The sequence below is a fragment of the Solanum verrucosum genome, unplaced genomic scaffold (genome assembly GCF_900185275.1).
Source record: "Solanum verrucosum unplaced genomic scaffold, falcon-dt-bn FXZP01000295.1, whole genome shotgun sequence".
NCBI lineage: Eukaryota > Viridiplantae > Streptophyta > Magnoliopsida > Solanales > Solanaceae > Solanum > Solanum verrucosum.
Genome location: NW_026019924.1, coordinates 1,552,193 through 1,571,122, shown reverse-complemented (window position 1 = coordinate 1,571,122; position 18,930 = coordinate 1,552,193).

Below are 18,930 nucleotides of genomic sequence, written 5' to 3'. Positions count from 1 at the left end.
ATACTAAAGTGAGTTCCCTAAGTCTAACGACTATTATGTGAAAGTCCCCTTATGTGCTTGAATGTCTCCAAAAATGGTTTCTTAAAGAATGTTGGTCTATTGATGTTATGTTGTAAAAGAAATGTCCTTATCTAAGGTAATCTTGAGGAACACTTAAGTGTGCTTGAAGAGGTTGTATGGGCGGTCACTTCTTGTCTTACTCAAGTGTGTCTTAAGGTTATATTCGGTAGAGGTCCTATGGTAATGAAATGACATGTGTTCCTTTAAAGTTAAGCATGGGTTGTATATGAATATATGTTGAGTATGTATACGGTTGACTATGGTTTTATATGTGAACATTGACTTAGTATGTTATATTGTAATGGTAAAATTCCTTATCTATGGTAACCCCTAGGAACACTTAGGTGTATATGAAGAGATTGTATGGGCGGTCACTTCATGTTTCACTTAAGTGTGGCTTTGGGTAACTTGAGATAGAGGTCAAGAAATGATGAAAAAGCTTACTTGTCAATTATGTTCATGTGTTGTACATTGGTACTAGTTGTGCATGATGGCTTGTGATATGAAGCATGATAAGTGGTAAGTTCACATTTGGTGGCCTTAGGATGATTCTTTAGTGTGGATGGTGGTATGAGACGCTATCCAAACATTGCACAAAATGTTGTCCAAGGGTTACTTGAGGTGGATGGTTTAAGGTGAAGTAATGGGTTATGTGTGGAGTATGTGCTAAAGTGGTTAATGACTTGTCTGTTGGTTATGGTTGGATATTGTGACTCTTATACTTGTATTTTTTTCATGAAAGTTTTACCAAATGGCATAAAAACATGTTTCTCCAATAAACGTCTCTTTTAGCATGTTTTTGCATGGTTTCCATACTTAGTACTTAATTGTGCTAACCCCTTTCTTTCCCTTTTTGACTAAAGTGTAGGGATTTGGAGATGGTGACGTGTCATGACTATTTGATAGGTTTCTAAGTGTTGAAGATGAAGACTTGGTGAGTCCTCATATATTCGAGGACAATACCCCATATGTTCTTTTATGTCTTTTTAGTATTATTTAAGTTGTGTATGGGATTGGTCCCGAATTTTGTACTCTAAAGTATTAGATGGATTTGAGACATCACGTATAAAGTCTAGAAACTCTTCCGCTTGCTATTGTTTTTTTTTAATGAAATGTTTTCTTGGTAAAGAAAGTTTCTAATTCCTTATGGTTTTAGTGTCTATGTGATGAATGAATGCTAAGAGGCTTGTATTAGACCTCTTTGAGGTCGAGTACGCCGGTTACAACTAGGGGGTGATCCCGGGTCGTGACAATCTCGAGTCTCCATAAAGCATGTAGCCAACGTGGGTAGAAAGGGTCATACTTTTTACATGATTCCTTAATGCTTTTTAGCATAGACTAGTGGATCTACTAAGTTGAGGCATTCTATATCTCATCAAGTTATAGAACAGTTATGGCAGTGTGGGCGAGACGTTGTATCATCACATAACTCATAGTGATGGTTGTCGGTTAGAGAATCTCCCAAACATAGTTTATTTTTGTATTCTTATATACAACTGAGATATTATTGTATTTTCCAATACTTTAAGATGTTATCTACTATTTTAAATGCTTTATATAAACTACTTCTTTACTGTTTTTTATTTCTGCATTGAGTTGAGTATCCATGAGTTTAGTAAAGCTGAGGTAAGTGTTTCTTTCAGATTTCAATTCAAGCTTATGTCATGTTTAGTTTTCCCCTCGCATGCTCATACATTCAATGTACTAACACCATTTGGCCTGCATCATGTTATGTTGCAGATACAGGTAACCAAGATAAGTATCCAATGCTTCATTGATCTAGTCGAGCACTCAGAGTCTTTTGGTGAGCCTCCTTGCTTTCCGAAGGATCCCTTTTTCATGTCTTTAGCATTTTCAGTTGTTAGGATGATCAAGGGTCTTGTCCCGACATCCCTCATAGTTTTAGAGGCTTCTTAGACGGATAATTATAGTTCATTAGTCTTTCAATTTTTTCAGTTTTTTATGCCAAGACTTGGGTTGCCACTTTGGCTAGTTGAATGTTTGTTTCTAAAACATTCTAAGTTTATGTCATGCCCCAAGAGCACTCCCTAGACGTGATCGGCGTATTCGACCCCGAAGGGTCTTATACAAGCCTTATAGCATTCATTCATCGCATAGGTAATAGAAATAGTACGGAATTTAAAACTTTTTATTCAAAAACCATACAATCTATTCTTCAAAAAACATTTAAACGCAAGCGGAAGTATATATCTCACATGGCCATCTTAGACACAATTTTAAAGAAGAATAGGGACACTGCCCTTTACAATCGAAGTCTTAACAAAGTCTTAAAACATGAAAGAACTAGAAACATAAGAAGTCCTTGTCCTCGATCTATGAGGACATACCCAAAATGTCTTGGAGAACACTATTCCAAGCTTGACTAGGAAGGATCAAATTGACTGCCAATCCCTACACTTCATAAGAGTAAAGAAAATATGGGTTAGCACATAAAGTACTAGGTATGATAGCTATGCAAAAACATACTAAAATGGACATCTTTGTTTGAAAGTCATGATATATGCCATTTTAGTAAAATTTCATGAATATTGATAAAAGAGGCATAATATAAGTCACAACCAACATAGAAGTCACATTTTCACATTTGAGCAAAATCACATATAAACCTTTACCTTTACCTTGAACCTCCACCTCAAATAACCCTCAAGCTATACCTTGTGCAATGTATGGATAGCGTCCCATACCACCACCCACACTAAGGTACCACCTTAAGGTCACGAAAAGTGAACTTACCCCTCATCCTTTCCACCTTTACACAATAAAGCATATAAGAGACATAAACATTACATGAGCCACATTATCACATTAAGACCAAACCTAAGACAACTCTAAGTCATACTTGTGCAATGTGCAAGTAACATCCCATACTGCTACTCACACTAAGTACTCCTTTGAAGTCACCCTAGCAAGGCACATTCATATACAACAATCATGACAAGGAAGTAACTCATAATACAATCCAAGTATAGCATGTATCTTTACATCTAAGCATGTTAGCATTTAATTCAACCTTCTTCATTAACCTCATTTAGGACACATTCATTCATTCGTCATTAAGACTTAGAGAACTCACTATAGACCTCTTGAAGCCTACTCATGCCATGTATGGATAGCATCCCATACTACTACCCACACTTCATAGAACCTCTCAAGAAACTATAATACACATCTCACATGATGGGAATAAGTGTTTAACCGACGTAGACCATGAGAGTTAAATCATGGAATCCGGTGTCATGAAACCCCACACTGTAAATAGGCGATCTTCTTGCCTAAGAAAACCAAATAGCCTAGCTTACGCAGATCCACTAACTAGACCTATGTGGGCACATAGTTTATGGGATAGGAATAGATGTCCATTGGAACCCTAGCCTAACATTGGGAGAGTTTCCATCTTACCATATCCACTCGGTGCTTAGCCTATATTCCCATAGATCATTTCATTCACATTAAAGTAGTGTACTAGGGAAGAATGCCATTGGCCTATTGACCCAAGATACATCATTACACAAGGAAGGAATGCTATAAGCCTATCGATCCATGGTACATTCAAGGATAGCTCTAGAGTCCTCTCGAAAGAAATGCCTTACGCCTATCGATTCATAGTTCCTCATTACATTCTTATACTCATGAAAGGAATATCATAAGCCTATCGATTCATGGTACATTGACTCATTAAGAAAGGAATGCCAGTAGCCTATCAATTCTAGAGACTTCATTACATTATATCATTTATGAAAGGAATGCCTTAAGCCTATCGATTCATATCCATTAAGTCAAGACACATTCATTACTCATATATGAAAGGAATGTCATAGCCTATCGATTCATATTCATTCAGTCAAGACACATTCATTATACAAGAAAAGGGTGTATAAGCTTACCAATTCTAGATTCAACATTCACATTACTTTTATTATCATTCATGAGTGTCAATTGAGAATATACTATCAACAACAACACACTTGCATTCTATACATGATCATCATTCTATCATTGAAATCACATCCATATTCTTCACATTATACATAGTAAGTAAACACCTCCACCTTTAAAGTGGATCAATATCTCTAGCATATTTTTACTTCAACAAGCAATTAGGTCAAACTTTCCCTTTCAAGGCTATGATCACAAATCCTCAATTCACCATAATTAGGCATAGATGATGATACAATTCAATAACCCAAAGCAATTTAGACAAGTTCAAATCATAAACTTTCATAATCACCAAACCCAATTCATAAAGCACAATTTAGAAATTGAGAGAAATCACGGGTTCATAGATTATTTGCATCGTAAATCATCAATTAAACATAAACACAATCAAAATAAGTCATTAGAAACCATTTGAAAATGATTAATGGAAGAACCCATGACATTGAGTAAAACCCTAGATTTTTCATGCTTTGAAATCACCTTTGAATTGGCTCCTTGAATGAAAATTTAGACAAGGATCAAGACTACCATACATTGCTATTGATTCCCCACGAAAATTGAAGAAGAAACACCTTGAAATCCCCAACCCTAGCTTGAACTTGACCTTGATCTGCAATGGAGTTTCAAGAGAGGACTTTTTGGGAGGGAAGGGTTTTGATTTTGAAGAATTGAAATAATGAGGTCTAATTATGTTTTAATACTCTTAAAATATCCTAATATACTTAAAATAACCGATCAAATACTTATTAGGACTTGGGCTGAATTTACCAATTCAACCCTCACTTGGCAGTATCACTTGACAGCACACAGGTGCCATCCACGAGACCTAGACTCACGGACCATGAGTCCATTAACGGACCGTACTGTTGGTCCGTGGTCTGGGTCAAAGAGGTAAATTTAGGGACCATGACCTACGGAGGCCATCCACGCGGCGTGGACCCCTTCTGTAGTTCACCCCATTTTTGACAAGTTCATCATTTGGGGCAGCCTTGGGGGTTAAACTTAGGGTCCTTCTCAAGGACCCCTAGGGTGGTCCATAGGGAGTCGTACCTTTACGTTTAACCCCTAAACCCCTTAAACATGACTCGGGACAACATATAGCACCATAAAACCTCACACCAAACTCTAACACACACACGTTAGGCTTTAGTTTCACTAGTTCATTTTTAGGGTCGTTACAATTTATTTTGAGACAGTGTAGTAAAGTTGCATTTTATTTCTCTTATTAATGCTTAAAGTCTTCCGCTGAGATTCTAGCCAGGCCAAGGGTTCGCTTAGGGCCAACAATGGTTCTCGAGTGCCAGTCCCGCTCAGGGTGTAGGCTCGGGGTGTGAGAAACTTGGTATCAGAGCACAGAGTCAAGAGTCTGAGGGAGTTTATGAAGCCGTGTTTGTAGAGTCCTAGTTATCGGTGTGAAGCACGCCACATGTATAATTAGGAGGCTACAACATTTAGGAACTATCTCTCTTCTTTAATACTCATTTCGTGCGATATAGTTTATCTCTAAAAAAATTCTTCTAATTCGTGCACACGCGTATCTTTCAAATCATGCCTCAACAAAGAGATGTCTGAGGTTGTCCCACTAGGAGGAACGTTGAGGAACAAGGGGTACCTAATGCACCAGAAGTGCAACCCCAATGAGAGGTTACTAAGGCTGAATTTTGGGAAGCTATCTGAAAGCTAAGTCAAGCTGTGACCAACAAAGTTAGGCAACAAAGAACGGTTCAACAGGATGTGGCTGAGACGTTTTGTCACGACTCAAGCCTACACCCTGGACATAACACCGTGTACAAGACTCCAAAGAGACTCATACAAGCCTCATAGCATTCATAACATAATACATAAGAAAATTGTATGAAATTTAAAAAATTTAATCCATACAATCAAAATCTTTATTTAAAAACAAACAACGGAAGTCTAACTTATCTCACATGACCATCTAATACAACTTGAAAGGGTCACAACCCTTCAACATAGTCCGAAACATAAAATGACATAAAAGAAACTAGAAATGAACAACTTTTGTCCTCGAACCATGAGGACTCACCAACTAGCTTTGGAGAGAATCAATCCAAGCTTTGAACACTAGAAGTCACCTTAAGATCCGGAACCTACACTTTGTAGAAAAATAGAAGAAATATGGGTTAGCAAAAAAATGTGCTAAGTATGTTAGCCATGCAAAAATCATGCTTAAAAAGGACATTTTGGTTGAAAACCATGCTATATGCCAAGTTTGAGAAACATCATGCACTTTAAGTATAAACATATATGACATAAACATATTCAACATATAAGTCATTATAACACATTAGAACCATCATCTTAAGTAACTGTAAGTTACATATGCAATGTAGGAATAACATCCCATAATACCATGCATAAAAAGTAACACTTTGAGGCCACCATAGACATACTTATCATTCTTCATTCTCATATTTAGTCAGTAATCATAGATAAGGAACATTCACATTTAATAAGTCATGACAAAGAAAGCAACTCATATTACAATCCAAGTTAAGCATTCATCGTTACATTTAACCATTAGGTCAACATTCTCATTGGCATCATTATGAGCACATTCATTCCATTAGACACTATGACAATAGAGAAACACACCATAGCCGTCTCAAAGCCTACTCGTGCAATACGTGAATGGCATCCCATACTACCATCCACAGTTCATAGAACCTCTTGAGTAACCATAACATACATATCACTTGATAGGAATAAGCCCTAACCGACATAGACCATGTGAGATTAACATGGAATCTGGTGTCATGTCCCATACCGAAAAGAGTTGGTCTACTTCCCGAAGGTAGGACCAGTAACATTTTAGCTTAAGTGGATCCACTAGCTAATAACCTATGTGGGCACATAGTTATGGGATAAGAAAGATGTTCATTGAAACCCGGCCTAACATAGGGAGAGCTTCCATCTTACCATATCCACTCGGTGCTAAGCTTACATTCCCATAGCGTAGTTCATTCTCATTAACATTATTATACTTGAGAGGGTTACCACCATTAGGTCTACCGAGTCAAAGTACATCATTAATACATGAAAGGGTAACCTCCATTAGGTCTACCGATTGAAGGTACATTATTAGGATAGCTTATTGAATCCTCAAGAAAGGTTCATCACTATACACATGCAAGGGCTACCACCATTAGGTCTACCCTATTGTGACCAACGACACTATCCTATGGTATGAGTGTCTACGATCGTCGATAATATAGTAACCCAACTAAAGGTTGGGTCGTGTCCCAAGGGAGTGGTTTTGAGAATTAATAGAAAAATAAAATTTAGTTCTAATTAGTCATAGCTAAAGACATTAATGATTAGAAACATATTAAATTAAAGGGGGTGACATAAAAGTGTGAAATATCAATTAGGGGTTTTGTCACAAGTAGTAAATACAAACAAAAAATAACAAGAAAATCAAGTATGGGGAAAAGTTCTTGGGGTGTGACCGCAATATAGGTTGAGATAAATCGTTGGGTACATGCTTTCGATGGGAAATTTGCAAGATAATAGTGACTAGGCTAAGCTTTAGATGGAAATAAATTCCCTCTCGAGTAACTTATCCCGTTTCAAATACGTTCCTCTCAGACACCCATTAATCGCATGAAGGCCAGCCTACGCTTTACCCCACTTACTCTCTTGAGTTGAGTGTTAGGATATGGAACTAGGGCTCACCATCTCGGGCTGAACATCACGTCGACCCACTCCTTAGGCCATCAGTCTAGTCGTCTTGGTTTCACAAACTCTCTCTCGGGCAAGCCAAAAACACATGGGTGGTTTTGTATTTGCAACTACAAATCCATTAAATTAAACCACAACCACTAGGTGAAATCACAATTAAAATACATCTAACCTATCAGCAAGCACGATCCAACAACAATATCAACACATATTTGCAAAATCACACCCCAAGAATGGGGGTTTTTAGCCACACATCAAGAAATGACAAAATACACCTAAAATGCTACTAAAATAAAATAGGTATAAGAAATTAAACATTGATTTAAGCAAAGGAAAAAGAATGGAGAAGACCCACTTCCATCTTGGGGAAAATGAAATCCTTCTTTCTTCAAGTTTCCCACAAAACCCTCTCCAAACTTTATATAAAAATATCCCAAAAAGTACTATTCTAGTCTGAAAATATAATTATAAATCGACTCTCACACATATACAAAAAAACTAATAATGAGTTTAGTATTTATAGACTTCAAAAATTAGTGCTGGCGGATCGCTCGACGAGGTTAGTCGATGTTGCCGAATGACTTGGCGACTCGCCCTTCTTCTGTTTCATCGACGTTTCGTGCTTACCTTCAGCATCTTCATGTTCTAGATCATTGGGTGGTATACTTATGCTTCGTGGAACTATTCGGCGAAGCATCGATTGCTCCTTTCATCGCCTTTTTTATCCTTCTCCTTCAGGGCTTCGGGTACTGGAACAAAGGGAGGAGTGCATCCCTTTGGTGATTCGCCAAGTGTGTTTGGCGATGCTTAGGCTTCAGTTTCTTCGTTCTTTTAAGCCTTTTTGTTCCTTTTTGCGCCTAAGTGTTCATACTTCCACTACAACTTCAAATACCTTAAACTTAAGAGTTTTCATCAGGTATTGAGACAAAATAAGCAATTGAGGACACTATTTTTATCAAAATAAAGCCCTAAATAAGTCTAACTTGTGGGCTCATCAACACCCCCAACTTAAACTTTTGCTTTTCCTCAAATAAACTTAAGTTCAGCCGTTAATAAAGGGTGTCTCAAATAGTGCTACACAAGACTCAATCATGAATGTGCACAACAAGGCTCAAATTACTTATGCAAGGATCAATTGTGTACTCAATGATTCAAGTTGTCAGACACCATTACCAAAAATTCTCATGCTCGCAATACTTGCTACTTATGCAAGTTTAAGCTCAACAAAAAGTATCTCAATGCCCTCACATAAAAAGTGATTCCATATTTACACAAAGAGGTTAATCAATTTAAGATCAGGAATCAGATGCGACGCTAAAACTGAAAAACGAGGAACACAATGCATGTTTTCACCTATAGGTTTGCCATTATTTTCTGATCGATTTTTGATTCGTCTTACTCAAGATCAAAAAGGTCTTTCTAAGGCTTGTAATGGGGATGAGTGCAAATGTATGGTCATTTAGGCTCAGTGACTTCATCCTCATGAGATGTTGTACTCTCAAGGCATTCCCTTCTTTCCTTTATCAATTCTTTTTCTAGTGCTTCTAACTCATCTTTTTACCACCTCCATGGATTGCTGGTAAACCCGATTTCTTTTGTACTTTATTTCGTAGTTCTTTTTGTTTTTTTATCTAAGGGTTTCCATCGTTCTTCAACACCATGGGTTAAGGGGGACTTTTCTTGCAGTTTTTGACTTTTCCTTTTCCTTTTTACCACACCCCCCAACTTGGCCTAAGTTGGCTATTTGCTAAAACACAAATCAAGAGGATTATAGGTAGTGGGTCAAGTAAGGTCTAGGGTTCATTAATGTTCTTCCGAAGAAAGGTAAGGCTCAAAGGGTGTTCAAAAGAGTTTCACACACTCACGGGTAGGCCACAAAAAGGTATATGTCAAATTTGGCTCAAACTCTTAAAGTTGCCTAAGATCATTTCAAGAGGACACCTTTCTAAATCAATCAGACTAACATGGAAAATTCTAAGTTTATTCATGCATGGTTCAAAGCAAGCTAATCACGCAAGGCATTGACACTTATGTCAAACAAGACTACACACTTTCGCTAGTGTGCAACGGTCATTACAAGAGAATCAATTCGATAAATAGCTAATCACAATGAGATGCAAAGAGTTCACATATTGTCTATGCAACTTCATTTGGCCTCATCGTAGCTGTACATTGATGTTCGTTCAATTGAGAGCACTATTCAAGTCATCGGTATGGATTGAAACCGAGACTCAAATTTTTGCAAAAGAACAACCACATTCAACTCACGAAGGGTGGCAAAAATGTGCAAAAATTTTAAAATTTTTTGGAAGGGTCCAAATCATTTTGCAATTAAACTCAAAAGAGAGCCATAAGCTCAAACAATCGCAAAGCAGATTTAAAAACACAATTTAAACAGAACAACCCAAATGTACATCAAAACACAAGTATCCGAAACAAGCTAAACAAGGTGGGCCTCACTCCACCATAAAGAAGAGCCATTTGTCCTCAAATGCAAATAATAACAATATCCAGAGTTGAAGAAAAATAAGATATAGAAAAGGGTAAAGAAGGGTCCTGTCTATGAGGTCTCTCTATCTGCTAGGGCATCAGTGCCCGATGCATCTCCCTGAAGTAAAACAATGGTCCCCGGAGTATTGTTGTTTTGGTTCTCATTGTTTGCCTCTGCAGTAAGACTAACTGCAATCATTTGGTCTATCTCATGAGCTGCTCCAAAGACCCGTATTGAATTAACTAAACCTCGAGCCCATGGAGGTACATTAGGGTCGATGGGAATTCGTCTTTTTGCCCTGCCTCTTTGGTATATTTCCTTTGTCTGGCTAGCTCTGCTCTCTTTTCATCTTTTTAAAACTCTCGTGCTCTTATGTACCTGGGTGGATCATTTCTCCCTGCGACTTTTGGCCTAGCCATTTCTGCAAAGACTTCGAGGATAAGTTAGATAGCAATTCAACACAGGAAAAAAAAGGGTGTTTCTGGGTGTAGAATCGCTTAGCCAAGCTAGTTGGTGAAGTGCTTGTCCTGTTAGGCCAATTGTTGAAAATGATGTACAACTGATACAAGGGCGCAGACAAAGGGGCAAACAAGGGAGCTTTCGGCGAGTCGCCGAGTGCATTTGGCAAATTAAACTGGCCGCCGAAAGTCACATATCAATCATTACATAAAGTATTCAGTTAAAGGTGAAATGGGGATGTTAGGCAAACCACCGAGCAACTCGGTAGATTTCGTTCATCTCACCGATCAGCTTAACGTGTCTATTTTCAACCCGGCCTTTCAAATTTTACCCCACAACCCCATATAATGCAACTTAAGCTTATAAAACTCAATTTCAATGAAGACCCATAGAAATTTCTATTCCCACCGCGTATTAATTCAACTCCTAGCGTAGCTAAATGGGAATCCCTCAAATCATGCAGAAAATACCAAGTCATAGTTGATAATATATGCAATCCTAGCAACATAGAGACTCAACATAGATTTTGTACTATAAATCATTATGTATATGAGTACAAGTTTTGATAAAATAACTGAGTGGTTCGGGTATCAACCTTTGGTGCTGATTTAGCTAGTACTGACGTGCTAGGGAGCAATGCGATCCAAATCCGAGCACAATCTAACACTTACAATACTCTAAAAATGCATGAAATAAAAAGCTATAGTATGGGTGTGAGTTTGACAGGACGAAGCAGGGAGAGAAAGTGAATGAAATAAAACTTTTAAACCTATGGCTTGCAAAAATCGTCCAGTTCCTGCTCGTTCAGCGAAGTTAGTCAAGTTCTCCCATTCACTCGGTGACGCGCCAAGTATCTAGTTTCTTCGCCAACTATAACAGGCTCTGCAGCTCATGCGAGGATTCCAATCGACGGTTTGCATCGAGATCGCCGACATAGTGGGTGATGCACCACTAGTCTTCTTTAGACCGCCAAGTTTTACAGAATCTAAGGTGACAATGCCTTGAGTCAGACGACATAAAGAATCGTGTTCACCGATCTTGTCGGTGATACGCCAACTGGACCTGCAACTTGCCTCCATATGCTATTTCAATCACCTTCCTTATTTTAACCTGTACAGTCAACACACCATTATTCTACTAGTAACTAGGAAATACTAAAATGGTTTTGGGTTGCCTCCCAAACAGCGCCTTAGTTAACATCGTGGCATGACGCAAGTCCACCTTCAGACCTCACTCTTGGGGTTAGCCATAGTATCACTAGGAAAACCCCTTGTTGTCTCGGATTGAGATGAGACGAGATATGACCCATTTGGGTTTCTAACTGCTTGATCGAAACTAAATAAGAGGTGATAATCTAGCTGAGGGTCGACACGTCTTCTTTCATGCCTTTCAACATTTTGTCTGAGCCTTCGACTTTGTTTAGGATACGGGAGAGCATATCCTTAGACCTACTACCTTTCGAATCCTTAGGCTTTTGACACTCGTGGAGAGGCACATATCTATCCTTCTCCCCATCCTTCCAATTTGCATTATGGTCACTCCATTCACGATCTCGATCCTTCCAGCCGTCATCTCTAACCCATCCTTGATTACCACCCTGCTTTGGGTAGTTTGAACGATAGCCCCCTCATTGGTTAGCTAGAAAATTTACTTCCTAATCATACATAGCTTCAAACTTCATCTCCTGAGGATTTGCACCCCCGACTCCCACTGCACTGACACCACGGGTACCAACCCCCATGATATTTTTGGATAAAATGTCAAGTTGAGTCATGATCTTGGCCATGTTTTGGTCTCTCTCATTATCTTTCTCAACCTGTTCCATGGATAGCTAAAATATGACCGATGACACCTGGTTTTCGCGGTGTACCACACCCTGTTGATGGTTGTCATGCCATTGAGAAGTTGAGCTGCTACTACGTATGGTTGCTGCATTAATCCTCTGGGAGAGAGTTGGTCAGCTACACCTTTGTTTACCGAGTCTAGACTCCAGTAAAAGTATTGAAGGAGCACATTATCAGGTACACCATGGGTTGGGCATTGTAACACCAATTTCTTAAACCGGAGACCAGTTTCGTGCAGAGGTTCTCCATTCAGATGCTTAAAGCTTTGGATGCTATCCCAAATAGTCATCATCTTCGAAGGGGAAAAAAACACATATTAAATGCAGCGACCAACTCCTCCCACGAAGTGATCGAGTTACGTGGCAACTCAGCTAGCCACTTGCATGCTTTCCCAATCAATGAGAAAGGGAATAGTCTTAATCGTACTGATTCCTGAGAGATGTTCTTGAATGAGAAAGGTCCACAGACATCTATGAAGTTTCGAAGATCCTCATGAGCCAATCCACTAAAAAAATCCTTTTAGTTGCAAAAGTTGCAACATGGTGCTTGTGATGTGGAACACTGTATTTCCCTCTGTTGGGGGGTAGATGGATGGCTCCAACACCTCCCATGAGATGTGGATCATTGATGTTGGGCTCTTGGACATCGTTGAGGTTGCCAATGTCGTCCTGATGGCCCACTTGTCTCCTGTTACTACTGTTAACACTCATGCTTTCTGAAATGTTTACACAATCAACAAAACAAAACTAAAAATAAAATTAGTGAACTACCACTAATAAGAACAAAAACGCTATCAAACTAAATATTCTCAAACAACATCACTCCCCGGAAATGGCGCCATATTGATGCTTATCGTGACAAAGGAAACTATCCTATGGTATGATTGTCTATGATTGTTAATAATATAGTAACCCAACTAAAGGTTGGAGTCGGGTCCCAAGGGAGTGGTTTTGAGAATTAATATAAAAATAAAATTTAGTTCTAATTAGTCGTAGCTAAAGACATTAACGATTAGAAACATAGTAAATTAAAGGGGGTGACACAAAAGTGTCATAAATCAATTGGGGTTTTTGTCATAAGTAGTAAAAACAACAGAAATAACAAGAAAATCAATTATGGGGAAAAGTTCTTGGCGTGTGACCGCAATACAAGTTGAGATAAATTGTTGGGTACATGCTTTCGATGGGAAATTTTCAAGATAATAGTGACTAGGCTAAGCTTTAGATGGAAATAACTTCCCTCTCGGGCAACTTACCCCGTTTAAAATGCATTCCTCTCGGACACCCATTTGACGTATGAAGGCCAGCCTACGCCTTACCCCACTCACTCTCTCGAGCTGAGTGTTAGGATATGGGACAAGGGCTCACCCTCTTGGGCTGAACCTATTGTTGAGCCACTCCTTAGGCCATCAGTACAGTGGTCTTGGTTTCGCGACCTCTCTCTCGGGCAAGCCGAAAACACATGGGTGGTTTTGTATTTGTAACTACAAACCCATTAAATTAAACCACAACCACTTGGTGAAATCACCATTAAAATACATCTAACCTATCAGCAAGCAAGACCCAACAACAATATCAACACATATTTTCTAAATCACATTCCAAGAATGGGGGTTTTTAGCCACACATTAAGAAATAACAAAATACACCTAAAATGTTACTAAAATCAAATGGGTATAAGAAATTAAACCTTTATTTAAGCAAAGGAAGAAGAATGGAGAAGGCCCACTTCCAACTTGGGGAAGATGAAATTCTTCTTTCTTCAAGTCTCCCACAAAACCCTCTCCAAACTTGAGAGAAAAATATCCCAAAAAGTACTATTCTAGGATGAAAATATAATAATAAATCCACTCTCTCACATACCCAAAAATTAATAAAGAGTTTAGTATTTATAGACTTCAAAAATTAGTGTTGGCGGATCACTCGGCGAGGTTAGTCGATGTCGCCGAATGATTCGGCGACTCGCCCTTCTTCTGTGTCATCGCCGTTTCGTTCTTGCCTTCAACATCTTCACGTTCTGGACCATTGGGCAGTATAGTACTTCTTTGCGCAACTATTCAGTGAAGCGCCGACTGCTCCTTTCATTGCCTTTTTGACCCTTCTCCTTCAGGGCTTCGCGTACTGGAACAAATGGCGAAGTGCATCCCTTTGGCGATGATCAGGCTTCAACTTCTTTTATCTTTTCAGCCTTTTTGTTCCTTGTTGCGCCTAATTGTCCATGCTTCCACTACAACTTCAAATACTTGAAACTTAAAAGTTTTCATCAGATATTGAGACAAAATAAGCAATTGAGGACACTATTTCTATCAAAATAAACCCCTAAATGAGTCCAACTTGTGGACTCATCACTTAACATGGAATTTGATGTCATGTCTCATACCGAAAAGAGTTGGTCTACTTGCCTAAGGTAGGACCAATAACATATTAGCTTAAGTGGATCTACTAGCTAATAACCTATGCGGGCACATAGTTATGGGATAAGAAAGATGTTCATTGAAACCCGGCCTAACATGGGAGAGCTTCCATCTTACCATATCCACTCGGTGCTAAGCTTACATTTCCATAGAGTAGTTCATTCTCATTAACATTATTATACTTGAGAGGGCTACCACCATTAGGTTTACCGAGTCAAAGTACATCATTAACACATGAAAGGGAAACCTCCATTAGGTCTACCAATTCAAGGTACATTATTAGGATAGCTCATTGAATCCTCAAGAAAGGTCTACCACCATTAGATCTACCGATTCCAGGTTCATAACTATACACATGAAAGGGCTACCACCATTAGGTCTACCTGTTCAAGGTACATCATTGTAGTATTTCATAGACTCTTCATGAAAGGGATACTACCATTAGGTCTACCGATTCAAGACATAGCCTTAGAATACCTCATTAATCATTTATGCAAGGGCTACCACCATTAGGTCTACTGATTCAATGTTCATTAAGTCAAGCTACATTAATTACATAAGAAGAGGATGCCCTAAGCCTACAATTCAAGGTACATCAATCAAGATCACTTTCAATTACACAAGAAGAAGATGCCCTAAGACTACCAATTCAAGATGTATCATTACATTGAGGAAACCTTTCACAATATATCATCATCATTCACAAGTGTATAATTGAGAATAACCTTTCAATAATAACACAATTGCATTGTAGTGATGATTAATTCATACATAATAATGTGTAAGGGTATAGGGGAGAATGATCTTTCAATCAATACCACAATTACACTATAGTCATAGGATCTTTAATCTCAACATAATTCTTGAAGCACATGCATAATTCTCATATTCATGAACAAATTCTAATTATTTACCCATCAAGAATAATGAATCATATTGAACCCAACACCTAGAATTTCTACAATAGACATGGATAATATCACAATTCAGTCAATTCCAATTATTTCATACAGGACCCATTTACGTACTTCTAAAATCAATTAACCCACATTAAGATCAAAATTTAGCAATAGAGGGGATCCATGGGTTCTTGGGGGAATTTCACCAAAATTCAACCATAAATCATCAATTCAATCATAACCCAACATAATTAAACCATTGAAATCATTTTTAAAGAGAGCTCATAAATTTTGAACAAAACCCTTTAAATTGGGGAAAATTGGAAGTTTTGAAATCAAGTTTTGAAGGGGCTCTTTGGGAGGAATCTACCCAAAGATGAAAACTACCATACCTTGATGATGAATCCTTGAAGAATTTGATGAAAAACCCTTGATTTCTTGCAGCCCAAACTTCAATTTTACTCTTCTTCTTCTTGGGTTTTTAGAGAGAGAAATATTGTGAGGAAGATGAACTTTTGATTTTGATTTGGGTCTTTGGTGAAAATGTTTTTGATTGGGTGTTTAATGAATAGAAATACCTTATATATTTATTTAAAACTAATATGAAATATACCCATTTAAAAATAGGACTTTAAAATAAAATTTACAAAATTGCCCCTTTCCCACATGGACTTGCCAAAAAAAACTAGGGCAAAGTCCAAGGGAGCTTTTTAGGTCCTTCGAGTGGTCTACTGGCCATGGACCCTCCCTTGGACTTGTGCATTAAGATTTTTAAGGCTAAGGCATTGTCCACGAGGGTCTACACGGGTAGTGAGCTTGTCCATGTGCCGTGGACCCTCACTTGAATGTGCACATTGCCTAGGCGAACTAAGGCAGTCTTCACTCGACTAAGGCAGTCCTCCCTTCACGTGAGGTGCTCCACGTGCAGTGGGGTCCTCCAAGTTCCTTTAACCCTCGCGTGGACTGACCTCTTGCAAAAATTGGCTAAGGCATTGGTTCAAGGGGGATTCTAAGGGTAGTGAAGGCTTTCACCTTCCTTGAAGCCTCTCTTGAACAATACCTTTTTTCCCACACGGATAAGGAAATGTTCAAGAGTGCTTTTAGGGGTAGTAAAGCCTTTCACCTTCCTTGAACCCTCTCTTCAACTTATACTTAGTCAATTTTTTGGTTATTTTACAACTCCAAATTATGCATAAAATGTGTCACGCCCTGAGCTACCCCTGAGACACAAACACGGGACCTAGGATCACAAGTGACCCCAAGCTAACCCTACTGGCATAATCATGAGCATACTAAAGATAAATTGTTGCGGAAGCTAATAATAAGTAAATCTGAAAAGATGGGGAATAACCATATACTAAAATTGAATATCAGATCTGAGAGTTTAATACATTAGAACATCAAACTCAAAAACTAAGCTGAATCTAACTATGTCTTAAAAAAGCCTCTAACTGACTAGAAGTGATAGGACATGCCCCAGCTAAGTCTAACAAAACTGAAACTAAAAGACTGAATCAATGAAAAGATAACATGACTGTTGTCCTTGAAGAGTGAGGCTCACCACTGATGCTGCTGAACTAGAGATCGGGAACCGATCTACACGTGATCTGGATGTTGAGAATCCGAACCTACATCACAAGAAGATGTAGCGCAGAGTATGCGTCAGTACTTGAAAGGTACTGAACATGTATGATAGAGTAAAGATGAAATAACATCATAACTGAATAGAGTAATAAAACAATAATATAATCTGAACATGATATAGATACTGAGCTAACTGAATGCAATGACCAATTTGTAGCATGCTAAGACTGAATACTGACTATACTGAAATATGGTCAATGCAATGGAATCTGACTGGACTGTGGAAGCTACTAATAACCGACAATAAAACCACATGAGCTAAATGTGGAGTCTGATGTATACGCCCCATCAAGAGGACCCAATATACCCTATCACATGTATAGAGACATGACTGGCGTGAGCACTAAATGCTTCCCACAGAGGGGACTTACACCTATGTGGCTCGTAGTTTTGGGACTATATGGGTGATTGACCGTAGTCCAACTTGGTATTATGCTACTCACAATAGATTAGGTATTTGACACATTATGACTAAGTGTCTGTAATACTGGATAGCTCAAAACTGAACATACAAACTGAGAATGCAACAATTTATCTGATAATGATGCATTAATAACTGAGGCATGAATATATAAAATATCTGACCTAGCATATGTAATTCAAGAACTAAAGAAATACTTATCCAGGGTTCTGAAATTCATGCAATACGTTGAGTAATAACATAATAATCTTATTTGGTACATGTAAATAACTAATTCATGATAATCTGCTGAAGTTCTAGAAACCCTAGGTCTAGTTATTAATAGCGAATCAAGAATCTGACTGAAACCTAGGGACCTAATGGGCGAAAGCAACCCACTAGTGAAATCCCACATACCTGGTGACGAATTTCATGGGAAATCCTTTGATTTTAGGGCTGGAACTGGAGGAAACTTGTTGCGTTCTTGAACTAGGGTTGGTCACCTCTTTTTCTTCTTACGCTTCTAATTTTCTAAGTTTTGATTAATAATTTGACTAAGGTAAGTTCTAGTTATGTTTCTAGGCTTAAACTGACTAAAACCTCATAATTTAGGGTCTAAACGATGTAGTTTTGGGGCCAAACGAACAAGGAAAGGACCAAAAGACCCTGACTTAAAAAGTTGTCAGAGTCACTGACGGAGCTGACTAAGTAGCCGTGAGTCGACTGACGTTCCGTACTGGTCCACCGTTGTTCGTGACTTAGGACTGAAAGTTGATTGGCCCATCGACGGAGCTGACTGACGGGCCGTGAGTCGACTGATGGTCCGTACTGGTCGACATCGTTCACGACTAAAGACAGAAAGTTGACTGGACCATCGACGGAGCTGACTGATGGACCGTTGGTCCATATTGGTCAACCGTCGTTCACGACTGAAGACTAAAAGTTGACTGGCCCATCGATAGAGCTACTGACGGGTTGTCAGTCGACTGGCGGTCCGTAGTTGGCTTCCATCGGTGGCACCCGCAACTTTTAAAAGTTGGGAATTTTTTTCCTTTCTCGAA